This window comes from Macaca mulatta, chromosome 2, assembly GCF_049350105.2.
Source record: "Macaca mulatta isolate MMU2019108-1 chromosome 2, T2T-MMU8v2.0, whole genome shotgun sequence".
Lineage (NCBI taxonomy): Eukaryota > Metazoa > Chordata > Mammalia > Primates > Cercopithecidae > Macaca > Macaca mulatta.
In genome coordinates, this window is record NC_133407.1 from 20,976,751 (window position 1) to 21,004,309 (window position 27,559).

General features: G+C 43.2%; 1 long non-coding RNA gene across 3 annotated transcripts in view; it reads right to left on the reverse strand.

Annotated features, from left to right (window-relative positions):
• The window catches only part of LOC144339502 (uncharacterized), a 45,665-nt gene extending 19,702 nt beyond the window's left edge, over positions 1 to 25,963 (reverse strand). The window contains exons 1-3 of one of the 3 annotated variants that reach the window (XR_013414509.1): positions 25,777 to 25,963; positions 23,474 to 23,604; positions 6,245 to 6,341 (exon numbers count right to left, since the gene is read on the reverse strand). This is a non-coding gene — a long non-coding RNA (uncharacterized LOC144339502). Of the gene's footprint in view, positions 1 to 1,437; positions 1,886 to 6,244; positions 6,342 to 23,473; positions 23,605 to 25,776 lie in introns of those variants that run through there. The other 2 variants (XR_013414510.1, XR_013414508.1) reach the window with 2 other exon arrangements.
• Between the last annotated feature and the right edge of the window lie 1,596 nt (positions 25,964 to 27,559).

Genomic DNA, 27,559 nt, shown 5'->3' on the forward strand with positions numbered 1-27,559 from the left:
GAATCTGCAAAGTAAATGAAGGCCCGGGAGGTGCCCACAACAAGCAAGTAGTCTAAGTAGGATTTAGATTCTCATTAACACTAGTTTTGGGCCAGGTGCAGGGGCTCACACCTGTAATCCCAGCACTTTGGGAGGCCAAGACAGGCAGATCACTTGAAGTCAGGAATTTGAGACCAGCACAGCTAACATGGTGAAACCTCATCTCTACTAAGAATACAAAAAGTAGTTGGGCGTGGTGGTGGGAGCCTGTAATCTTAGCTACCTGGGAGGCTGAGGCAGGAGTATCACTTGAACTTGGGAGACGGAGGTTGCAGTGAGTTGAAATCATACCACTGCACTCCAGCCTGGGCAACAGAGTGAGACTCGATCTCGAAAACAAAAAACAAAACAAAACAAAAAACCACTGGTCTTGGTCTTTGGTATTGATAAAAATAAAATAATAAGATAAATAAATTATCGCCAGGTGCGGTGGCTCACACCTGTAATCCCAGCACTTTGGGAGGCCGAGGCAGGTGGATCATGAGGCCAAGAGTTCAAGATCAGCCTGGCCAAGATGGTGAAACCCCGTCTCTATTAAAAATACAAAAATTAGCTGGGCGTGGTGGGGGGAGCTTGTAATCCCAGCTACTCGGGAGGCTGAGGCAGAGAACTGCTTGAACCCAGGAGGCGGAGGTTGCATTGAGCTGAGATGGCGCCATTGCACTCCAGCCTAGGCAACAGAGCGAGACTCCATCTCAAAAAAAAAAAAAAAAAAAAGAGAGAGAGAAATAAATTATCAGTAATACATCAGTGTGTGAACATACTATTTCCCTGTTTGACATCTTGAGAAGCCATAGGCCCCAGCTGGGAGAACACATGTTTGGCTCAGAGCTGTGTCTGAACCTTGTCTCCATACCTAAGGAACTGGGAGGAGGCAGGCTTTTCAGTTCCTCCACTTTCCCACTCCCCAATGCAGAGCTCAGTGAGTAACCCAGGACTGGTGCAGAGCCCGTGGTCTCATTGTCAGTGGAAATGCAGCAACACAAAGACTGCTTTATTTCATTTGAGGACTGAAAGAAAAAAAGATTAAAGCACATGGCACTTGTTTTAAAAACAGCAATAGAGCAGATGGGGTACGGGGCATCTACACAATTATTTTATTACTCTTGGGTTGTTACCAATGTTTGCTCCTTCTCAGTACAAAAACACTAGAGACCATAACAACAGGTGTGTACATGAGTGTGTATGTGTGTGTGTGCGCTGACTGATGTGACATTCTCTCATTAGGGTCTTCGAGTCAACCCAGCCAGTCCTAGGCACAGTTATGAAGCAATATCATGGAGCACCTGAATACAAGTTTGGAAGAGCCCTTGGGAATAGTTGCCAACTTCCTCATTTTGTAGATGAGAATTAAAGTCCAGAGAGATGAACTCTTTTGGAAAATCACACAGCTTGTTGATTAAGGTGAGTCATGAGCCCAGGAATCCAGCAAGATACAGTGGAAAGAACACTGGCCTAAGACCCAGGATCTGGTCCTTCTACCAGGTCTGCCACCCACTGGCTCGCTGTATGATCTCAGATAAGTCATTTAGCCTCTCTGAGTCTCAGTTTCTTCACTTATAAAAAAGACTATAGGCTGGGCACGGTGGCTCATGCCTGTAATCCCGTACTTTGGGAGGCCGAGGTGGGAGGATCACAAGGTCAGGAGTTCGAGACCAGCCTGGCCAACATGGTGAAACCCCATCTCTACTAAAAATACAAAAATTAGCCGGGCATGGTGGTGGGTGCCTATAATCCTAGCTACTCGGAAGGCTGAGGCAGGAGAACGGCTTGAACCCGGGAGGCGGAGGTTGTCGTGAGCCAAGATCGTGCCACTGCACTCCAGCCTGGGCGACAGGGCAAGACTCTGTCTCGGGGGAAAAAAAAAAAAAAAAGACTTTAGCAACTTAATACAGACCCAGCCCCCACTTCTCTCAAAGTGTGTGTTGTTCCATTTTGCATTGCTATAAAGGAATACCCAATGCTGGGAAATTTATAAGAAAAGGAGTTTATCTGGCTCATAGTTTTGCAGGCTACAGATGCATGGCACTAGCATCTGCTTCTGGTGAGGCTCCAGGAATCTTTTACTCACGGCAGAAGGCAAAGAGGGAGCAGGTGTGTCACATGGCAAGAGAGGGAACAAAAGGGAGAGATAAAAGGAGGTGCTGGTCTCCTTCTAACAACCAGCTCTCTCGTGATCTAATAGAGCAAGCATTCACTCATTATTACTAGGATGGCACCAGTCCATTCACGAAGGATCTGCCCCCCATGACCCAAACACCTCCCACTAGGCCCCACCTACAACATTAGGGATCACATTCCAACATGAGATTTGAAAGGGACAAACATCCAAACCATATCAGTTTGTGAGAGCAAATGGGTCTGAAAAAAATAAATGATTGCGTGGATGTGGATATGTGTGGTGTCTATATCAAAATGTAATCTGTGCAGTGTCGTGGGAAGAGCTTGGGGAGAGGAGTACTAATTTGCTATGATTATTTTGGTTGATCTGTTGCAAATTTTAAATCTCAGCTCAAACTTGCTTAGAAGGTAGGGAGGGAGGAAGGGGAAGAGAGAGAAAGAGACAGAGGGAGAAGAACATGGTGGGGTGGGGAGAGAGAGACAGACTGATTTTGACTTATTGATCCTGTAACAGAGAAGTAGTCCAGAGATAAATAGATTGAGCTGAATCTAGGGACTCCAGTGATGCCATCTGAGCTCACCCCCTCTCCCCTTTATCTCAGTTATCCTCTTTGATGGCTCCATTATTAGGCTTTACGTGGTGGCTCCTGGTAGATTCAGGCTCACATCACCCTTACGACTTCTAGTCTCATTGGAAAGAAGAATTTCTTGCTTTCTTTCATTGGATTAAAATAAGGGCCTGGCCGGGCACAGTGGCTCATGCCTGTAATCGCAGCACTTTGGGAGGATGAGGTGGGTGGATCACAAGGTCAGGAGTTCGAGACCAGCCTGGCCAATATGGTGAAACCCTGTCTCTACTAAAAATACAAAAATTAACCAGGCGTGGTGGTGTGTGCCTGTAGTCCTAGCTACTCGGGAGGCTGAGGCAGGAGAATCACTTGAACCTGGGAGGCCGAGATTGCAATGAGCCGAGATTGCACCACTGTGCTTCAGCCTGGGCAACAGAGCAAAACTCCACCTCAAAAAATAAATTAATTAATTAAATTAAATAAGGGCCTAACTCTGGTCACGTGCTCATCTTTGAACCAATAACTGGCCAAGGGAAGAGTGTATGGTGATTGGCTTGTGCCTGGAACCCAGGGTGGAGACATCGTCACCCAAATAACAAAGATTGAAGTAAGTAGAGGGGGTGGTTTCCAAAAGATAAATGTGGGCGCTGTACCAGAATAAGGAGGAATGGATCCTAACAGGAAAGAGATAACAGAAATTGCTCAGAGTCAGGCAAGCCTAGGTTCCCATTTTAGCTTTAGACAAAAATATTCACTTCTTTGAGCCTCAGTGTCCTCTTCTGCAATGTAACAGGAATAATCTTTTTTTCCAAGGGGTGCAATGAGCATTACAGAAAGTACTATAAACCTTGTCAGGAAAGCTGAGCAACTGCTGGGCAAGGAATTAGTCTATGAAAGGAGCAGGGGGCTCGACAAGACTGTGCTAGAAATGTAACAAGATGGAGAAAATCAATTTCCCCTAGTCCACTCAGGAAAAGTGCTGCACATGACTGAAATGAATACATTCATGAACAGTTTGGGGTAAGGGTAGAGAACAAGAACCCAAATCACTAATATGCCTTTGGAGAAGATACAACAATTACTTGCAGGGCTTTCTTTTTGTTGTAGGTATATGCAAGTTTGTAACAAGAGTTGAATTGTGCTGGAATGTAGAGGGGACACTGAGTCTTGTTAACAACCTTCATCCTCCATCCATCTCCCCAAGGAAGCCCAGCCTCTTTTCTCACTATGTTGTCATCATGTATTTGAAGAATGTGGGTTGAAGAGATGCCAGTGTTTAAAGGCAATTTAGTACATGGTCCTTAGTGGATATTTTATTTTCCCTTTATAAAAATTTTTTCTTAGGTGTGTGAGGGATGGCTGGGAACTCAAAACCATATCATGTGAGGATTATGTTGAAAGAACTGCAAATGTTTAAAAAAGAGGGAACCATGGGTATACAGGGTGACTATTGTGACTATTTCAGATATTTAAAGGCTGACATGAAGAAAAGGCTGACATGAAGAAAAGGCTTTAGATGTTTTGAGCAGCTCCAGAGAGTTGAACTAGCAGCCACCGGGGAATGTAGCAACAGGGAGATTTTAGGAAACATGGGAAAGCACTTCAACACTTGAAGTTGCCAGCAATGAAATCATTTGCCCTGAAATGTACTAAGTTTCTTCTCAGTTCAGCTGTGGGATGGGTATAGGAACAGCCAATTGTCACAAATGCCATGGAGAAGTTTCAGGTCTCCTGTGGACATTTTTCCCTGGAAAGTGGTGTAGAAAATGCAGTGTGTGCCTCGCCCATAGACTTTCCCTCAGACTTTCCATGTCAGTGTGCTCTGGCCGACTTCCACCTTCCAGCATCTGCATCATGGAGCCTGAGGGAGTTTCTGAAACTGTGGAAGGCCACCCTGTCCTATGTGCGGCCGGTTGAAAGGGCTGGGAAATTGTGACACCCCCAGGACCAGCCCTCAACAAATGCCTCTCAGGATTTGGCACATAAATTATTTGAGCCACCTCACCCTGGGGTGGGATAATTCTGAGGAAATGTTTTGTACCATTTCCCAGAGCTTCCCTGAGATTAGACTCCAGCTGCCTACAGAGAAAACCTGCTTAATAACACACCCTTTTATTGGCTGCTTCCCCGCTTCTTCCCCATCTCACTTCCTCTCTCTCTTATGGTGTCCCTGGGATTAATTCCCAACTAAACAACTTACACAGGAATCCTTGTCCCAGAGTTTGCTTCTAGGGAGACCCAAATTAGGAGAAGTAACTTCTTTTCTTTTTTTTTTTGAGATGCAGTCTTGCTCTGTCACCAGACTGGAGTGCAGTGGCATGATCTCGGCTCACTGCAACCTCCGCCTCCCGAGTTCAAGCAGTTCTCTGCCTCAGCCTCCCAAGTAGCTGGGACTTCAGGCGCCTGCCACCACATGGCTAATTTCTGTATTTTTAGTAGAGGCAGAGTTTCACCATCTTGGCTAGGCTGGTCTCGAACTCCTGACCTCGTGATAGGCCTGCCTCGGCCTCCCAAAGTGCTGGGATTACAGGCGTGAGCCACCACACCAGGCCAAGAAGTATTCTTCTAACAACGTTTGTTCATTTAGTTGTCAGTTTTGTGCAGCTACAATGGAATACCACAGATTGGGTGCTTTATAAAAATAGATGTTCATGGCCAGGCGCAGTGGCTCACGCCTGTAATCCCAGCACTTTGGGAGGCTGAGTTGGGTGGATCACCTGAGGTCAGAAGTTCAAGACCAGCCTGACCAACATGGTGAAACCCCATCTCTACTAAAAATAGACAAATTAACTGGGCGTGGTGATTACAGGGCACCTGTAATCCCAGCTACTTTGGAGGCTGAAGCAGGAGAATCACTTGAACTGGGGAGGCAGAAGTTGCAGTGAGCCGAGATTGCACCATTGCACTCCAGTTTGGGCAACAGAGTGAGACTCTGTCTCAAAAAAAAGATGTTCATTTTGCTCACTGTTCTGGAGGATGGGAAGTCCATGATCCAGAGGCTTCCACTGCTGAGACCTTTCTTGCTGCATCATAACAGGGCAAAAGGCATCACATGGCACGAGTGAGCAAAAGAGTGCTGAACTCACTTTTATAACAAACCCATTCCCACAGTAACTAACACACTCCTGTGCTAAAAACACCAATCCATAGCCAGGCACAGTGGCTCATGCCTGTAATCCCAGCACTTTGGGAGGCCAAGAGGGGAGGATCACGTGAGCCCAGGAGTACAAGACCAGCCTGGCCAACACAGTGAGACCCTGCCTCTATAAGAAATAAGACTTAAAAAATTCTTTTTTTTTAAAAAAAGGAAAAAGAATAAAATTTAAAAAATAAAAATAAAAAGATTAATTTGGGCTGGGCATGGTGGCTCATGCCCATGAGCTCAGCACTTTGGGAGGCCAAGGCAGGCAGATCACTTGAGTCCAGGAGTTTGAGACCAGCCTGGGCAACATAGCAAAGCTTTGTCTCTACACAAAAAAAGAAAAAGAAAATGAGCAAAGTGTGGTTGTGCATACCTGTAGTCTTAGCTATTAGGAGGCTGAGGTGGGAGGATCAGTTGAGCCCTTGAGGTCGAGGCTGCTGTGAGCTGTGATCACACCACTGCATTCCAGCCTGGGTGAAAGAATGAGACCCTGTCTCAAATAATAATAATAATAATAATAATAATCCATTAATGACCTAATCACCTCTTAAAAGTCCCACCTCTCAATATTGTTGCATTGGGAGTAGGTTTCCAAAACATGAACTTTGGGGGACACATTCAAACCACGGCAGTCACTCAGCAGCCAACACCAGGGTCACTCTGCGGAGTGGATCCTACAGAAGCTAAGGTGACTAACATGTGGTTCTTGAGTATGAGAACAGTCAGTGAGGAAGAAGATGAGTTGTATCGTGATGTTTTCTGTACCAGAGAGGGTAAGAAATGTTATGAGATTGTAGCCCCAGGAGCTATCAGGCAATTACCCCATGAGTCCTTTGGCATTTACTTGATTTTCACAAGCAAAGAATATTTTGGGAACAAGAGCTCTTGGAGGCCAGGCCTCCTTGCCTTTTTTGGTCAGGGCCTGCCTGGGAGTCGCACAAGCATACCCATCTATGTTTTCAGGAAGCCCTGTTTAATAGCGCGCCTGCCTTTCCTTTCCATGCTCTCTCGGGTGAAGCAAGGCAGATGGAGAAGGCTTTAGCAGACAGCGTGGGCAGGTTTCCAAGCCCTCAGGCTGCTGAGCAACAAGGCCGATGCCAGCACCAACAGGCTGTGGCTTCTTCATTTTAGAAACAGAAAGGATCTAAATCTCCCAGTCGTCCCAGTCCCTACCCATTCTTCCAAGGCTCGATTTAAAAGCCCACCCCTCCGTCAAGTCCTTCCTGATCATCTGGTACCGGCCTGCTGCACCTTCCCTCCTCTAAATGCCTCTGTCATCGCTTATAGGACCCTTCTGTCTTCTTTCTTTGAGTTACCACCACCATTTTCTTGTATAAATAAGTCTTCTTTGTTGATAGAAACAATAATGACTTTTTACTGAATATGATGTTTTAAGGCTAAGAAGTACAAAGTTTAGTAGGAGCTAAACAGACAATTCAAAAATTTGAAAAAAAAAAAAACAAACTATGTGTATGTCAAGAAGAAAAAGGGTAAAATCAGGCCAGGCATGGTGGCTCACGCCTGTAATCCCAGCCCTTTTGGGAGGCCAACGCGAGTGGATCACCCAAGGTCAGGAGTTCAAGACCAGCCTGACCAACATGGTGAAATCCTAGCTCTAGTAAAAATACAAAAAATTAGCCAGGTGTGGTGGCAGGCACCTGTAATCCCAGCTACTCAGGAGGCTGAGGCAGGATAATCGCTTGAACCTGGGAGGCTGAGGTTGCAGTGAGCCAAGATCATGCCATTGCATTCCAGCCTGGGTGACAGAGTGAAACTCCATCTCAAAAAAAAAAAAAAAGAAAGAAAGAAATAACCAAATAAATAAATAAAAGAAAAAGAGTAAAATTGTTTGTACAGTCGTACTGTAAAATGCGTATGTAGACATTAAAGAGCAAAAGGTAGATCTCTAGGTAAGGACACGGGAAAATATTCATATCCACTGATTTATTTTTATCATTTTTTTATTTTATTTTCATTTTATTTTATTTTTCAATTTATTTAAAAATAAATTATATCCATGAAAAGACAGGAAAGAACTTTAAATGCATATTGCTGAGTGACAGAAACCAGTCTGATAGGGCTACATACTGTATGCTTCTAACTATATGACATTTTGGAAAAGGCCAAAGTACAAAGACAGTAAAAAGATCAGTGGTTGCCAGGGTTAGGGGAAGAGGGATGAATGGGCAGAGCACAGAGGACTTTTATGGCAGTGAAACTGTTCTGTGTGATACTGTGATACTGTAATGGTGGATACACGACTGTATTTGGTAAAACCCATAACATGTACAACACAGAGTAAACCCTAATGTAAACTGTGGACTTTAGCCAATAATAATGTATCAATATTAGCTCATCAATTGTAACAAATGTAGCACACCAGTGCAAGATGTTAATAACATGGGAAACTATGAACGGGGAGGGGAGTAAATGAGGACTCTTTCCTTTTTTTTTTTTTTTTTTTGAGACCAAGTCTCACTCTGTTGCCCAGGCTGGAGTGCAGTGGCGTGATCTCGGCTCACTGCAACCTCTGCCTCCCGGGTTCAAGGGATTCTCGTGCCTCAGCCTCCTGAGTAGCTGGGACTACAGGTGTGCACCACCACTCCTGGCGATTTGTTGTTTTTTTTTTTTTTTTTTGTATTTTTAGTAGAGACCGGGTTTCACCATGTTGGTCAAACTGGTTTTGAACTCCTGACCTCAGGTGATCTGCCTGCCTCAGCCTCCCAAAGTGCTGGGATTACAGGCATGAGCCACAGCACCCAGCTGAGGACTCCTATCTATTTGATTTTCTCTAAACCTAAACCCACTCTAAGAAATAAAGCCTATTAATTTATTTTAAATTATAGAACAACAGGTATAGTATGGTTCCATGTGTATAAAAAATTACGTATCTTTGTCTACTTATAGGTTTGGAAGCATGGCAAATGCTCTAGAAAAATGAGCACCCAATAAACTATTAACAATCATTTTTCTAGCAAACAGGATGAGTGGCAAAGAAAAGGAAAGACTATGACTTTTGAATGAAATAGTTCAGATACAAAAATGTATACGAAATAATATAATGAGCACTTGTATACTGTGTACCTCTTCTAACTCCACCAACCAGCTTCTGAATAAAAACATGGGTGAAGGGATGCACAGTTGACACTCTATGTACTTGTTTTTTGAGATGGATTCTAGCTCTGTTGCCCAGGCTGGAGTCCAGTGGTGTAATCTAGGCTCACTGTAGCGGTGCAATCTCGGTGCACTGAAACCTCTGCCTCCTGAGTTCAAGCGATTCTCCTGCTTTAGCCTCCAGAGTAGCTGGGACTACAGGCATGTGCCACCATGCCTGGTTAATTTTTATATTTTGAATAAAGACAGGGTTTCACCATGTTGCCCAGGCTGGTCTGGAACTCCTGACCTCAAGTGATCCACCCGCCTCAGCCTCCCAGAGTGCTGGGATTACAGGGGTGAATAACTGCGTCCAGCCTGTAATTGTATATATATCTTTCTTTCTTTCTTTCTTTCTTTTTTTTTTTTTTTGAGACAGGGTTTCTTTCTTTCTTTCTTTTTTCTTTTTTTTTTTCTTTGAGACAGAGTTTCGCTCTTGTTGCCCAGGCTGGAGTGCAATGATGCCATCTCGGCTCACCGCAACCTCCGTCTCCCAGGTTCAAGGGATTCAACTGCCTCAGCCTCCTAAGTAACTGGGATTACAGGCGTGCACTACCATGCCTGACTAATTTTGTATTTGTTTAGTAGGGAAGGGGTTTCACCATGTTGGTCAGGCTGAACTCGAACTCCTGACCTCAGGTTATCCACCTGCCTTGGCCTCCCAAAGTGCTGGGATTACAGGCGTGAAGCACCACGCTAGGCCTAATGTTTCTTTTTCACATAAACATTTACTAATATTGTGATGTTTTTAATAAAGAAAAAAACTAGATATGCGATAAATACAAGATGCTGCATGAGAACAAAAGTGGAAGTGATGAATGGAGGACCGGGGCAGTCTGAAGGCTGGTAGACAGGTGACATTAAAGCAGGCACAGAATTAGAAGAAGAGAGAAAGAGGAATTTTAGTAGATGCAAAAACAAAGAGCTGGGAAGGGAATAGGAAGTGGTTCTGAAAGTCAGTGGCAGGGAGGAAAGAAAATGTTCCAAGCCTTACAATGGAACCTGGAGTATCTGGTTGCAGTTTGACTGTAAAAGGCATTCAATATTGTGGTAAGGAGGTTGGTCTTTGTGTTGTCAGCACAGAATGCTTGGAAGCAGCACCTAAGATGGTTCAAGATCTGCTCGGATGTATTTGATAGGGAGTAGCAGCAGGGAGCAAGGGCTGGAATGGCAACAGCAGGCACACCGCCCCGGGGTGGACTCCTGTGTCCCCAGATTCGATGATGTTCAGAAAACATGTATTTTATTTTATAGTCTTTGAAATTTTTGTTCATTTGATTTGGAAAAGTAAACCTAAATATTTTCTCCCAAAATGTTGAAGTAACACAGAAGTATGTATAAAAACCTGTAACTACTTCACTTTACCCCCTCCCTGCCCCAGCCTTCCCGAAAGTTAGACTCCATTAACTCTGATTATTTTTAGATGCCTAGGTACAGAGAAGACTACGGTCTTCCCAGCATTCTCATAAAAGGGCAAGAGCTATCTTCAGGAGGCCCCAGTTAAAAGCATATATGTTACCTGAGCATAGCACTAAAATTCCCAAAGCCCCAGTGATAACAATCCCTTTCTTTAGAACTGCTTGGATATGTTTTGTATTTCCTCAGTAATGGCAAGCCATTGATTTTGAGAGTTCCAAGGTAAATTAGCTCTTGGCCTTTATTAAGCTAATCGTCTTTTCCAGGAGGCAGTCTGTTTTTCCCTATGATGACAAAGAGTCAGTCTTCATGAGTCTAAATATCAGAAATAGAGAAGCATCTTGATTTGGGGAGTTAGCACAGGTAGGGTTCCCTGGGAAGCAGACTCTGAGATGGAGTTAGTGTGCAGGAAGTGTACAGGGCAGTGCATTTGCAATCCACACCTGTGGAAGGAAAGAAAGTGAAGCAAAATTGGGCGCAGGAAGAGGTGGAGCTACCACACAGACACAATGAAGGCCACAGCCAACCCCACGGGGAGTTCTAAAGATGGGGGACACTTCAGAATTGTCCTAAACTGAAGCAAGAGGTCAGGGCCTCTAAAATGTACACACATCAGTCACTGGATTTGGGCTGCCCTGAGACAAAAGTGTGACATTTAACGAGGCACCTCTCTTCGGCTGAGATAATACCCCAAAAAGGCTGCCAGCGGAGGAGTAAGACCTTCATTCCTGAAGAATGGTCTGACCTATGCATCGCAAAAGTAATGTATCTAGGCTGGGCGCTGTGGCTCACGCCTGTAATCCCAGCACTTTGGCAGGCCAAGGCGGGTGGATCACCTGAGGTCAGGAGTTTGAGATCAGCCTGGCCAACGTGGTGAAACTCTGTCTCTACTAAAAATACAAAAATTAGCCAGGCGTGCTGGTACACGCCTGTAATCCCAGCTACTTGGGAGGCTGAGGCAGGAGAATTCCTTGAACCTGGGAGGTGGAGGTTGAAGTGAGCCAAGCTCAAACCACGGCACTCCAGCCTGAGCAACAGAGTGAGACTCCCTCTCAAAAAAAAAAAAAAAGGAAAGTATCTATCTAAACCCTTTGCTGTTTTACAGGGAGACCCACAGAGGCCTGGGCTTCCAAGACCTCCTATCTTTTTCATCCTAAGCTAATGCAACAGCAAAGTGCCTTGCAGAACAATCACCCCCAAAAGTTAATTAATTAACTTAACCACTTACTGTACTGAATTTCAACCGTATGGCAGATACTGTTTTGAATGCTACAGCATCCCAACAGTGAACACAATAGAGCTTACATTACAATCTAGTGGTGGGGGCACACAGATCCTAAACAGAAGAGCTGATTAGAAGACACAGTATGTTAGACAGTGACTGTTAGGGTGTGTACGTTTTTGCTGCCCCCCATCCCAACAAATTCATATGTTGAAATTCTGACCCCGAAGGTGATGGTATAAGAGGTAGCATCTTTGGGGAGGTGATTAGGACATAAAGGCAGAGCTCTCATGAATGACATTTCTGTCCATATAAAGGGACCCCAGAGAGCTTCCTTGCCTCTTCCACCATCTGAGGATACAGTAAGAAGACAGCTGCTGTCTAAGAACCTGAAGCAGGCCCTCCACAGATCCCTAGTCTGCTAGAGCCTTGATGTTGGATTTTCCAGCCTCTGGAACTGTAACAAGTAAATTTCTGTTGTTGCTAAACTACTCATTGTGTGGTATTTTGTTATAGCAACCCAAGGATTACTATGGAACAGGGAGGGAGGCTAGGAAGTGCTAGGTGTAGTTAGAGGAGGGGTGAGGATTTCCAGATATGTGGAGCACCAAGTACAAAGGCCCTGAGGTGAGGGTGAGCCTGAGGTGTTTATGGACCAGCAAGGGGTCCAGTGTGGCTGAAGTAAAACAAAAGAAGGAGAAAATACGCCCTATGCGGTGGCTCACACCTATAATCCCAGCACTTTGGGAGGCCAAGGCAGGTGGATCATCTGAGGCCAGGAGTTTGAGACCAGCCTGGCCAACATGGTGAAACCTTGTCTCTACCAAAAATACAAAAATTAGCTGGGCATGGTGGAGCATGCCTGTAATCCCAGCTACTCAGGAAGCTGAGGCAGGAGAATTGCTTGAACCCAGGAGGTAGAGGTTGCAGTAAACTGAGATCAGGCCACTGCACTCCAGCCTCCATCTCAAGAAAATAAATAAATAAGTAAATAAAATAAATATAGGCAAGGAAAGTTGTGTTTCGCATTTCTTTCTATCTTTTTGTAAAAGCTGGAAAAATCTTTGACTATGAGCAGCCTTACTTCTAATGTCTCTAGCTTTCACACTTTTCCCAAAATCAGCTCTGGTGGCAAAGTGCTTGGAATTCTAGTGTTCAAAATCTGTGTAACCTTGGCCAAGTTTATTAACCATTCTAAGCTTTAGGGAATAATAACAGTACCTATGTCATAGGATTATTAATAGAATAAAAGGAAATAATTTATGAAAAATGCTTAGTACAAAGATGAGCAAATAGTATTAATAAGTACTTAATAAACATTAGTTTTCATTAGTAATGCTACTATCATCTTCCTCATTCTTATCATCATCACCATTCTTATTATTATTTTATTCATCCTACCTCAAAAAGTCCTCATGGCTCACTAATGCCCACAGAATATTGTCTAAACTCTACAGCAGGCATTTAAGCCAATCATCTTTTATTGCTCTGTGTGTGTGTGTGTGTGTGTGAGAGAGAGAGAGAGAGAGAGAGAGAGAGAGAGTCTCGCTCGGTCGTCCAGGCTGGAGTGCAATGGCATGATCTTGGCTCACTGCAACCTCCACCTCCCAGGTGCAAGCTATTCTCCTGCCTCAGCCTCCCAAGTAGCTGGGATTACAGATGCCCACCACTACACTGGCTAATTTTTTTTAGTAGAGATGGAGTTTCACCATGTTGGTCAGGTTGGACTCGAACTTCCGACCTCAGGTGATCCTCCCGCTTCGGCCTCTCAAAGTGCTGGGATTACAGGCATGAGCCACTGTTCCCGGCCTTATTGCATCTAAAGTCATTCCCTGTATCCCATTACCACCCACCTGCCCCATACTACAGCCTCAGCAAGCCATTTACCATTATCCTTCATGCTTTACCTAAGACCACTCCTACTTTTTGGCCTAGTTGTGGCTCATGCCTGTTATCCCAGCATTTTGGAAGGCAGGAGGCTCTCTTGAGGCCAGGAGTTGGAGACCAGCCTAGGCAACATAGCAAAACTTGTCTCAACAAAAATATTTTAAAAATTAAAAACATTATGTGGGCATGGTGGCACTTGCTTGTAGTCCCAGCTACTTAGGAGGCGGAAGTGGGAGGAGTGCCTAAACTCAGGAATGTGAGGCTGTGATGAGCCATGATCATGCCACTGCACTCCAGCCTGGGTGACAAAGTGAGACGCTGTCTCAAAAATAAATAAAGCCATTCCTTCTTTTTGTATTGCCTTTCTCTCAAATTTCTGGCTGTCAAAATATTACCTGTCTTTAGGACTCAGCTCAGATTAGGGGCAGTATAGCATAGTCTTTTTTTTTTTTTTTTTTTTTGAGACGGAATCTCACTCTGTCATCAGGTTGGAGTGCAGTTCTCACTGCAACCTCTACCTCCTGGGTTCAACTGATTCTTGTACCTCAGCCTCCTGAGTAGGCGGGACTACAGGCACGCACCACTACCCCCAGCTAATTTTTGTATTTTTAGTACAGACAAGGTTTCACCATGTTGACCAGGATGGTCTCAATCTCCTGACTTCCTGATCCATCTGCCTTGGCCTCCCAAAGTGCTGGGATTACAGGCATGAGCTTCCGCGCTTGGCCATTTTTTTTTTTTTTTTTTTTTTAATTAGCCCTAGTACTCTAGAAAACAGAGCCCAAGGCAGGGATTAAAGTGCTAACGCTTCCTTTCAGAGGTGCAAACCCATGGCAGCTGGGATGGGGAAAAGGGGAAGTGGGGCAAGAAAAGATATGGAGCAATATAAAGTAATGTTTTACTCTGTTGTGCAATACAAAGTAATATATTGCACAATATCAAGTAATATATAAAGTGCAATAATATAATACATATATTATACATTATATATTAATTAATAAATATTATACAATTATAATATAATAATATATTAAAGTAATAGATGAAGTGCAATAATAATATAAAGTACAATATAAAGTAATATTTTACTCTGTTGTGCAGGTGTCTGCTTGGCACACAGAACTTCTCTCACATTGAGGTAGTCCATGAAAGAGAGGAAGGTAGAGGAAACCCTGCCTCCTGCTTCCAATTGGCCAAAGTGTGTTTTTTTGTTGTTGTGGTTTTGTTTGTTTTATTTGAGACAGAGTCTCACCTTGTCACCCAGGCTGGAGTGTAATGGCACGTCTCGGATCACAGCAACCTCCGCCTCCCAGAGTTCAATCGATTCTGCCTCAACCTCCAGAGTAGCTGGGATTACAGGCGCCACCACTACGCCCAGCTAATTTTTGTATTTTTAGTAGAGCCGAGTTGGCCAGGCTGTTCTCGAACTTCGGACTTCAGGTGATCCGTCCACCTCAGCCTCCCAAAGTGCTGGAATAACAGGCATGAGCCATTGCACACGGCCCCAGTTGGCCAAAGTTTGCTCTGCAGACAGAAACTATCTTGCATTCCTGCTTACATCACTCTTTCCCTTCATCTATCTGATCCTATGTCCTGCAGCACAGCGTTTCATCCAAATCCGGAAGCAGTGGGAGAAGCCAGACATTCTGGAAGAGCATCTGCTTGACCCAGCCGCAGAGCACTAGCCAAGGGGGAGGGCCTAGTTGGTCCTCAGCTGTGGTATGATTGAGGAGGTGGACCATGCCGGAGGATATGAGAAGTCACAAAGCATCTGTGTCCGTACAGCATCTGAGAGAGTGGGTTCTAAAGAAGATAGGAAAAGACCATTTCCTACCACTCACCAGCTGCGTGACCTGGGCAAAAAACACTTTATGCCAATGTTTTTTTCTTTTTTGTTTTACCATCTTACTTTTAAATAATTCTAAACTTACAGGAAGTTGCAAAAATAGTACCAAATTTCCAATATATCCATCACTCACTGCTCCCCACAATTCAATTGTGGGGAGACATTGTGGTGTGTCCCCACAATTCATATGTTAAAGCCCCAGCCCCCAGTGTGATGGCATTTAGCCTGGTGCCTTTAGGAGGTGATTTGGTTTAGATGAGGTTATGAGAGTTGGGTCTCACAATGGGATTAGTGCCCTTAGAAGAAGAGGCACCAGAGAACTTGCTATCCCCCTGTCACGTGAGAACACAATAAGAAGGCACCCATCTGCCGGCCGGGAAAAGAGTTCTTCTTATAACCTGACCGTGCTCCTGACCAACATGGAGAAACCCCATCTCTACTAAAAATACAAAAAATTACAAAAAATTAGCCGGACGTGGTGGCACATGCCTGTAATCCCAGCTACTCGGGAGGCTGAGGCAGGAGAATTGCTTGAACCCAGGAAGCGGAGGTTGTGGTGAGCTGAGATGATGTCATTACACTCCAGCCTGGGCAACAAGAGCAAAACTTTGCCTAAAAAAAAAAAAAACCTGACCACCTGACCATGCTGCACCTTGATCTTGGACCTCCATCCTCTAGAACTATAAAAAAATAGACTTCTGTTGTGTAAGCCACCTACTCCATGGTGTTTTGTTATAGCAGTACAACCTGCCATATGTCACCAATTGTTAACATTTTGCTACATTTGTTTTATCATTCTTTCCCTCTCCCTCTCTCTCTCTCTCCATACGCATGAATGCACAAACACCTGATTATTACCGTTTTCTGAAGTATTTGAGAGTCAATTTATGACATCATGCCCCTTTATTCCTAAATACTTCAGAGCAAATTTCCTATTAACAAGGACATTCGGCCAGGTGAGGTGGCTCACACCTGTAATCCCAGCACTTTGGGAGGCCAAGGCAGGTGGATCACCTAAGGTTGGAAGTTCAAGACCAGCTTGACCAACATGGAGAAACCCCATCTCTACCAAAAAAACAAAATTAGACAGGTGTGGTGGTGCATGCCTGTAATCTCAGCTACTCAGGAGGCTGAAGCAGGAGAATCACTTGAACCCAGGAGGCAGAGGTTGCGGTGAGTCGAGACTATGCCATTGAACTCCAGCCTCAGTGAAGAGTGAAATTCCTTCTCAAAAAAACAAACAAAAAAACACAAGGACATTCCTGGCCGGGTGTGGTGGCTCATGCCTGTAATCCCAGCATTTTGGGAGGCCGAGGCGGGTGGATCACAAGGTCAGGAGTTCAAGACCAGCCTGGCCAAGATGGTGAAACCGTGTCTCTACTAAAATTACAAAAATTAGCTGGGCGTGGTGGCGAGCCCCTATAATCCAGCTACTTGGGAGGCTGAGGCAGAGAATTTTTTGAACCTGGGAGGCAGAGGTTGCAGTAACCTGAGATCATGCCACTGCACTCTAGCCTGGGCAACAAAGTGAGACTCCGTCTCGAAAAAAAAAAAAAAAAAGGACATTCGTTATATAACCAGAAAACAATGATCAAAATCAAGAGAGTCAGCATTCATACAATAATACTATTATCTATCTAATCTACAGTCCATATTGACATCTCACCAATTGACCCAGGAATGTCCTTTACAGCAAATTCTCCCCATGTTTGTTCTAATTTCGTTAATGGGAATAATGACAGTGCCCTCTCATAAGATTGTTATGAGAATGACATGGGGTGACATATATAAAACACTCCAATGCAGTGCCTGGCTCGTAGGAAAAGTTCGATAACTGCTAAATACTTCTCTCATGTTTATAATTTCTTCAGTTAAAACTTTTCCAGTCCCCTTTCCCTCAATTCAGAATCAGCCTCTTCCCACTATATTTTCTTAGCAGTGCATTTCTACATTCTTGATTGTACTTTCACGTATAGCCCTTTTTTTTTTTTTACAAGCTTTTTAAGACCCGTGCCTAATTCCTCTTTGCTTCTCCCAATGGCACCAAGCATAGCACCTTGTACATAATAAGCCTCCATCAATTTTGGCAGAATTTAATTTCTTTGGATGAAAGTGGAGGGTTGATGAAGGCGACTAGAGGAAATGTATCTCACAGTATTGCAATAGTAGATACAATTCTGCTTTTAAAGAGTTTATGTTTCATGTCAGGGAAGAGAAATATGCAGGTGAAAAATTAAAGAAAATAAGAAGATAACATTATAGATCTTAAAACAGCCTGAGAAAGGTTTGAAAAGTAGGAGGAATAAAGAGGAGTTCTGGGAGTTCAGAGAAGCAAATGGATCATGTGGGGAAGGAAAATTAAAAACTTCCAGAGACTGCTCAGCATGGCCTCCTCAGCGGAAGGGACTTCATGGAGGCCTGATAAACTAAAGTACTAAAAGACAAAGCTCTCAGATCTACTTTCCCAACACTGTGGATCTGGGAAAACAGTTGAATTACATCTTGGCCTTCCTTGCTGAGATTGGGTTCTGGCCAAAGGACATGAGCAAAAGTGATATGAGCCATTTCCAGGCCTGGCCCATAAAAAGCTCCTATGTGTGATCTCCCACTATTTCCCATTCTCTAGTAGCTTTGGAGGCCACATGTGGAAGATATTGATGCACAGGTAGAAGGAACATGAGTCTCTGCGTGACTACATGGAGCAGAATCCCCAGCCCCATCAACCCACACTGCTGTGACAAGAATGAGGAATCAACTTGACTGCGCTCCACCACTGAAACATGGATGTCATTGGTTTCAGCAGCTACCATTACATGCCCTGTCCAGTGCACAGTTAGAACTGAAGGCCAGATTCAGAAAATCTGTGTTTATATACTAGCTCTGCCTCTTAGCTATGGGTGAGCCATGGCAAGTCACTTAGGCTGGGAACTACTGCAAGGATTATACGGAAGAAGACTTTGTAAACTATGAACGTGCTATAAATGTTAGATACTATTAGTATTAGTCCATTCTTCCTAAGTTGGTGAAAATAACAGTTGCCAAGAATAGAATACAGGGATTAGTCATTCTTTCCAACTAATAAAAAGAACACAGTCTGGATCTCCTGATGCTGATATTAACTCAAGTTGTTGGAAAAGAAATTTGGGTGGGTCTATGGAAGGTCAATGATTCACTTCAGAATTCATGGAGTTACTTTACCGTTTTGTTCCTACGGAGAAATCTCTTTTTTTTTTTTTTTCTTTTTTCTTTTTTTATTTAGAGACAGGGTCTCACTCCATTATACAACCGGAATACAGTTGCAGGATCACAGCTCACTGTATCCTTGAACTTCTGGGCTCAAGCAATCCTCCTTCCTTAGCCTGCCAAGTAACTAGCACTACAGGAGCATGCCATCATGCCCTGCTAATTTTTAAAATTTTTTATAGAGACGGGAGACTTACTGTGCTGCCCAGGCTGGTCTCGAACTCCTTGCCTCAAAGAATTCTCCCTCCTTGGCTCCCCAAAGTTCTGAGATAACAGGCATGAGCCACCGCGCCTGGTTAGGAAACCTTTTGTTTCTGAATATTTCATTAATTGTAGGTGTAAGGGTCAAGGGAAAGCTTTTTCTTTGGCCTTCTGAGAGTTAGCTGAAAAGTCAAATCACAAAAGGCAAATTAACTGGAGAAAAGGCATACAAATGTATTTAACACATGTACAATGTGTGCATGAGAAGCATCCCAGAGTGATTGCCCATCTCCAGTGTGGTTCAGAAGCTCAAAACAGGCTATGGGAGGGAGGAGGAGAGAAATTCTTTTGAGGGGATTACAAGGGAGAATGAATAGATCTGGGAACAGGCATTAATTTACTCTGTATCTATTTCTCTTTGAAGGTAAAAGGATCTGTTCAAGTGCGGTAACATTCTTGGTCTTACTAGAAGGGGAAGAAAAACAGTTGTTCTTTTTGGTGGCTTTGGATCTTAAGCAGATAAAGATTCTGGGAGAGGTGGTGGGGGTTGGGAGGGAGGGAAGGACATCAGAGAGACCTTGAGGCGTTTTTAGTTTAGCATGTCAAAATGCCGTATTTTGGTATTTTGGGTTTTGGGCCCCAACATAGGTAACTCCAACATTGGAATATCTTAAGAATTCAACTTTTAGGCCAGGCATGGTGGCTGATGCCTATAATCCTGGCACTTTGTGAGGCCGAAGTGGGAGGATCGCTTGAACTCAGGAGTTTGAGACCAGCATGGGCAACATGGTGAAACCCCATGTCTACAAAAAATACAAAAGTTAGCTGAGCATGGTGGCATGTCCCTGTAGTCCCAGCTACTTGGATGGCTAAGGCAGGAGAATCGCTTGAGGTGGAGGTTGCAGTGAGCCATGCTCTTGTACTCCAGCCTGGGTGGCAGGAGTGAAACCATGTCTCAAAATAATAACAATAATAATAATAATATTCAACTTTTGCCAGGATTGGGCAACAAGAAGACAAGAGAGAAGAGTTGTTTCAAGATGAATTTTACCAATCACTTTTCTTAAAATCAAATGTATTCAAAGTACTATTATTGTTATTATATATATTTTTTGAGATAGAGTCTCAGTCTGTCACCCGGGCAGGAGTGCAATGGCGTGGTCTTGGCTCACTGCAATCTCTACCTCCCAGGTTCAAGCGATTCTCCTGCCTTAGCCTCCTGAGTAGCTGGGACTACAGGCGCATGGCACCACACCCTGCTAATTTTTATATTTTTAGCAGAGACAGGGTTTTACTATGTTGGCCAGGCTGGTCTCAAACTCCTGACCTCGTGATCTGCCCGCCTCGGCCTCCCAAAGTGCTGGGATTACAGGCGTGAGCCACCAAGCCTGGCCTCAAAGTATTCTTTTTGACCATGCATTGGCTGGTAGTTTTGTATTTATCACAGGTGTTAACAATTCTTTGCTTTATCAAGCAGGCTAAGATAAGCCAGAAATCATATTCCAATGTAAATTATATTTTAAAGTAAATCATGGGCAAGACCAAAGGAGACTTTGGAGACTGTTACTCACTTTATACATTTCAACCTAGGCTTGAATATTGGAGCAGTCCTGAGAGGGGGTAAACAGACGTCTTGGTGTGAGATTTAGCAAGTGGGAAAGTATCCCAGCCTCAATGAGAAACTTCCAAGGCACCAGTGGTGCCTTCACCATTGGTGACAGTTCCTGCTGCAGTCAGGTGAAAGTAATGAGGCAGAGTTTGGTCATTAAAACCATCTGGGTCCTTCATTACTGGCCCTGGACCCATCCCTCTCCCAATAAGATGATTTCTTAAGGTCCTTGTTTCTCCATTTCTTCTTTTCTTCTGTCTCCACTTCCCCTTTGCAGTTTCTAGTCCCTCTTCTCCCTAACCTTCATAAGCTTTTTTGGTTTAATTTTATACTTTTGGAGTATGATTTAGGGAAATGAAGGTGTATCCTCCTTTCAGGACCTTTTCTCCCTGGAGCTATATTCCCTTCCTCCTTCTCAGCCCTTTTGTTTATAAGATCTGTTCACACTTCTCACTGGATTTTGAGCATTGGAATGAGAATCAGAAGACTTAAGCTGTTGCCCTCCATAACATAGAGAAAGTAAATTTATTCTGCTGGGACTCAGTATCTCATCTGTAAAAATAAAGCAGGGTGGATTAGAGTGTCTCTGTCTATCTCTTTAGATTCTGTGTGAGATAAGATCCCCCACCAGTGGCTGACAAAGGAGGTCTTTGAAATTATCTTGCTAACTTCTAAAGTCCTACAGTGAAGCAGATTCTCCTTGCATTTGCTGGGTGAGACATCTGAGGGAATTTCCAGAAGTGTGCTGAAACCATGAAATATGAATAAATCAGGAGTCAGTGAGGATGAGATTGGAGAAATGGCATTAAACCTTGTTAGAAGGATTTTGCTTTATGTTAGGTTTGGAACTTTATCCTTTGACTAATGCTGAGTCTTGGAAGGATTGTAATTAGGATCAGACTTGTATTTTAGGAAGCTCATTCTGATGGAAACAGGAAGAGTGGCGAAAGCAGAAGGCAGTGCCACCAGATAAAACCACTGCCAATTGTTCAAGCAAGATACGGGGAGGATCTGAAGTAGAAAAGTGGAACGTAGTTGGTAAAAATGGGAAGAAACCAATATAATACATTTGGGGATTTGTTGGCTGATTGGCTAAGAGAATTCAAGAGGAATAGAGGTCTAGGATGACTTTCTGTCATTTGAATGGATGGATTTGTTATGATTGTAGCACCTAAGGCTTTGCTACTTATACCACTGCATTTTTTACTTAAAAAAAAATCAGGCCAGGCATGGTGGCTCATATCTGTAATCCCAACACTTTGGGAGGAGGCAGGAGAACTGCTTGAGCTCAGGAGTTTGAAAGCAGCCTGCTCAACATAGCGAAACCTCATTTCCACAAAAAAAATCAGCCGAGCATGGTGGCATCACCTGTAGTCTCAGCTACTCAGGAGGCTGAGGTGGGAGGCTCACTTGGGCCGAGAAGGTTGAGGTTACAGTGAGCCATGATTGCACCACTGCATTCCAGCCTGGGTGACAGAACGAGACCCTATCTCAAAAGAAAAAGAAATTCCCAACTTTTCTTCTGAAACTGCTTAACAATTTACTTCAAGGGAGCTGGAGTTGGCTTTTCTATAATTTTGCCACAATGGCCTTAACTGATTGGTGTAGGAAGACACCTCACCTACGACAAGCATATATCCCAACCCACAGACATAGATAGAGATGGAGACAGGGGAGAACAACTGATTCAAACCAAGCCAACCAGACTTCTCCAAAATTTCTAACTTGGAACCAAAGTGAACTTTAGTCAGTCCCTTATAAAGAATAGAAGTTGCAATAGATAGATATAAAATGATGCAGCTGGCAGCCATATTTTTCATCATATAGAAAGAGTTAGTCTGAAGCAAAAGAAAATGAAGCCAAAAGGTAAGGAGGAACAGGAAGAAGAGTCCTGCTAATATTGAAGACCCTGGCTGCAGTTGTTCCCTGGGCCCATTTGCATCCCTGCTCCTCCTACAATTTGGTTATATAAATTTTCCTTGGATTTCATGAGGCAATACATTTCCTTTGTTGCCTAAGCTACTTAAAATTGAGTCCGGGCACTTGCAGTTAAGAATCTTGACTATTTGGTAGTCCATTAATTGAGTTAGGGAGAAATGGACAGAGGCAATTCTGAGAGAGGATAGCGAGTTCAGTTTTGAACATGTTAGTTTGAGTTGCTTTGGACATTCACATGAAGATTTCTAGGAATCCTTTTATTAGGAATCTGAAGCTCAATAAGATAATCACATTATCCAAGTTATTAAAAATTTACTGAAAAAGACAAGTTCAAATATGATGCCTTCAGGCCCAGTGGCTCACGCCTGTAATTCCAGCACTTTGGGAGGCTGAGGCAGGAGGATCATTTGAGCCCAGGAGTTCATGACCTGCCTGGGCAACATAGTGAGACCCCGTTTCTACAAAAAATAAAATACAATATTAGCTGCACGTGATGGTGCACACCTGTAGTCCCAGCTACTTAGGAGGCTAAGGTGGGAGGATTGCTTGAGCCCTCCAGGTTGAGGCTGCAGTGAGCCGTGATCTCTCCACTGCACTCCAGCTTGAGCAACAAAGCAAGACCCTGTCTCAAACAAACGCACAAACAAATATGATGCCTTATGGGATTTCACCAGAGATATCCAATCAATATTGATAACTGGGATCCCTGTAACTGGGATTACAGGCACATGCCACCACATCTGGCGAATTTTTGTATTAATTCAGGATAGGATTGTTTCAGTAACTACAGCTCTCTTCAATTGAACTAGTATTCAGATTACCATCTTCATTTTCCAATGATATTGTGAAGCATCTTCCTAAGAACCTTGATCAAATCAAGGTAGAACGTTTCTACAGCATTCCCCTAATCTTCTCCTCGTTCAGCAGAATAGCATAGACATGGATGAAAATGAGATTAGCATGACGTGGCTTGTTCTTGGTGAACATAGCTCCTACTACTAACTCCAAATGAGTGTTACTGTTTTCTAAGTCGTCATAAATCAACCATCAATAATTTAATTATTTTGGCTACATCTGCTATCCTTACCTAAATCTGGAGGACTGGGAAGTAGTAGGTGGGCAGCTGGTCCAAGGGCAGCGGTGTTTACAACTAACTGATCACAACCAGTTACAGATTTCTTTGTTCCTTTTCCATTCCCTCTGCTTCACCTGACGAGCCTAAAAACAAATAAAGAAATAAGTAAAGAAGTAATAGGTCGGTGTACTGAATCTTGAATAACATCTTCACAAATTATAAAACATGTCTCTATTAGCCTCACCAAAATCTGTATGGAAGCTTTTTTACCTCCCAATAGAAAGATGCCAGCATTTCATAAACTTAATGGTGCCTATGAGATGTCCTTGTTGTTCTGTTCAGAATGCAAAGGTACTGCTTCAGAAATGCCAGGTTGACCCTCCATGAGAAAATTATCTTTTCTGAGTAGTACAACTGTCCTTTACAGGTAGAGAAACCTGGAATGCAAATATTGACTCTAGCAATTACAAGCAGTGTGATTTTACTTGCAGCCACAATTTTCCTCATCGGTAAAACAGGAACAACAATGAATTCTTAGTACATTTGTGAGAATGAAATTAGATACTACATGTATTGTCCTAAACCAGGGCATGGCACAAAAGTCCATTTTCTCTTTTTTTTTTTTTTTTGAGACAAGGTCTCTCCACTGACTGCAGCCTCAACCTTCCAGGTTCAGGTGATCCTCCCACCTTCGCTCTCCGTGTAACTGGGATTACAGGCGCATGCCACCACATCTGCCTAATTTTTGTATTTTTTGTAGAGATGGGGTTTCACTATGTTGCCTAGACTGGTCTTGAACTTCTGGGCTCATGCAATCCACCCACCTTGGCCTTTCAAAATACTGGGATTACAAGCACGAGCCACCGCACCTGGCCCAGTTTTCAATAAATCATCACTATGGGCTAGATGTAGTGACTCGTGCCTGTAATTCCAGCTAGTCAGAAAGCTAAGTGAGAGGAGTACTTGAGGTCAGGAGTTGAAGACCAGTGTCATTGAAAAAGCAGGACCCTGTCTTTATTTTTTATTTATTTATATTTTAATGAGAGCACAGATTTATTGAAATGAAAGTATACTCCACAGAGTGGTAGTGGGTTCAAGCAAGTGGCCCAAGAGTCCCCACTTCTATTTTTAAAAGAAAAAAAGTTAATAATAAAAAGACAGAAACCATGGCTGTGTTTGTTTATTTGTTTTAGTTGGTGACATTGCTTCTTTCCCTTTTCCATTTGCCAGTGTTTGTCACTGGTCTTGATTCCTTTGCATATCATTGATTTCTCTTTCTGGCTTCCTTTTCGAATTATTTCTCTCATCATGGCTGGGCACAGATCATCTTCATGAGAATAAAACTAAACATACTCCTCTATTAATAAAAACTATCTCATGGATAGTTTGTATAATTGGTGATCCTCTTAGGCAGTCAGTTGAATAAGGCCCGTAGTAATTTCGGTCTATAATCATGGCAAAGTGCCCATTTATGGACTGGTTTTCCAGTAACTCCAGGTCAACCAAAATCACATTATGGGTAAATTAGGTACACTTTATTAAATTTTTTTTTTTTTTTTTTGAGGTGGAGTTTTGCTCTTGCCCAGGCTGGAGTGCAATGGCACAATCTCGGCTCACTGCAACCTCCACTTCCTGGGTTCAAGTGATTCTCCTGCCTTAGCCTCCCAAGTAGCTGGGATTACAGGCACCTGCCACCATGCCCAGCTAATTTTTGGTATTTTTAGTAGAGATGGGATTTCATCATGTTGGCCAGGCTGGTCTTGAACTTTTGACCTCAGGTGATCCACCTGCCTCGGCCTCCCAAAAAGCTGGGATTACAGGCATAAGCCACCACACCCAGCCTAAATTTTTTTTTTTTTTTTTTTTTTTTAAGACAGAGTCTCTCTCTGTCACCGCAGGCTAGAGTGCAGTGGCACGATCTTGGCTCACTGCAGTTGAGACCACAGGCATGTGCCACCATGCCCAGCTAATTTTATTTTTCGTAGAGACTTTGTTGCCCAGGCTGGTCTTGAACTCCTGGAGTGCTACTGCACTCCAGCCTGGGCAACAGAGGGAGACACTGTCTCCAATTTTGTACCTATCCAAAGAACAAAACAGTTTTTTAGTGACCTTCTAAATAGCTCTTGTATCTATTTACTTCTTTCTATACCCATTCCCAACCCACAACAGTGTCCTCGCTTCCAGTCTATTTTCTCCTCTACTGGCAGAGTAAGCTTTCTAATTTGTAAATATGACTGTCACTTTGCTGCAAGGACCATTCGATAAGGCTTCCACTGGATTTATACAAGGCCCCTCATGATCTGACCATGGCATACCTCTGTAGTCACATTTCTTGCCACTCACAGCTTTGTGGTCTATGGTTCAAGCAGGCTTTATTGGAGTCTTCAGTTTCTCAAATATCCCGTGATATCCGTTGTCCTCCAAGCTTCCCCGTTGTGGTAGGTACACTCTCATTAGACTCTCCTACTTCCTTAACCTTTTTGCCTTTGGTCTAATCTAAATTACTTTCTCTAGGAGTCTTTTTTCTAACCCAAGCCTGGGTTAATTGTCCCTCTAATGAATAAATTGTGAATCATGGCATGTATTATGTTAGAGTAATTGCCTATTTAGTCATTTCAATCAGCCTACTAAACTGTATGAATTCTGGGGAAAAGAGCATGACTATTTTGCTTATCACTATGTGGTCAATACCACACACAGTACTTGACATAGAATAAGGCCCTCGATAAATTACTGTTGAATCAGTAATTGAATTAATGAGTCACGATAATTAGATAGCGGCAGAGAATCAGAACTGAGATAAAAATCCATTAAAAATGTGGGATACACTTAAGCTAAAATGTTATTTGTTGTTTATCTGAAATTCAGATTTAATTGAGAGTACTGTATTTTATCTGGCAACCTTGCTTGTTAATTAAATACCTCCTTCTGCATGTCTGAGAAATAAATGTACTAATTTCACCAAACCCAAATCTTAGATTATTTAGTGCCTTAGCATTTCAATATAGTGAAAGATCATGTTACTGGAGATGAATAAATTACTTCTCTTTCTCTCTCTCTCGCTTTCTCTTTTAACAGCGGGGATTGTGTAGGCTCCTTGCTTGAATTTCAGTGTTTCAATACTTGCCTTTATGTGATCTGATCTAATATGCATTCCTTTACATACACTATTGTTCTGAACATCGTAGCTGGTTAAGTTCCTAGGGACAGCTGTGACTCTTAAAATTGCTCAATCCTCATCCTTTAAACATTCCATTCATAATCTAATTTGCCGACTCTCCTTCGAGTCTCCTGTTTCTAAATTTTACTTTCATTATTGCACAATTCATAGTGACTGATGTTGAGTAATTAATGAGTAATCTGATTTCCTTTGAAAAATAGAATATCTCTTTTTAATTCAGTTTCATCAACAACTTATTAGATAAACTTTTTTTTTTTTTTTGAGATGGAGTCTCACTCTGTCACCGAGGCTGGGGGTACAGGGCATGATCTCGGCTCACTGCAACCTCTGCCTCCCGGGTTCAAGGGATTCTCCTGCCTCAGCCTCCCACAAGTAGCTGGGACTACAGGCATGTGCCACCACACCTGGTTAATTATTGTATTTTTAGCAGAGATGAGGTTTTACCATGTTGGCCAGGCTGGTCTCAAACTCCTGACCTCAGGTGGTCCACCTGCCTCAGACTTCCAAAGTGCTGGGATTACATGCATGAGCCACCATGCCCGGCCTGGAGAAACTTTTTAAGACTAACTTCATTTTCTCAGTGAACTTAAAGAAGCAAATACTTACAAAGTTAAGTGCACAAATGTTCATATTAAAAATCAATGTCTAGGATGGTCAAGGTGGCTCACACCTGTAATCCCAACACTTAGAAAGACTGAGGCAAAAGGATCACTTGAGGCCAGGAATACTAGGCAAGTCTGGGCAACATAGTGGGATTCCCATATCTACAAAAAAATAAAAATACAAACAGCCTGGTGTGGTGGCATGTGCTTGCAGTCCCAGTTACTAGGGAGGCTGAGGTGAGGGGATCACTTGATTCCAGAGATAAAGGCTACAGTGAGCTATGATGACACCACTGCGCTCTAGCCTGAGTAACA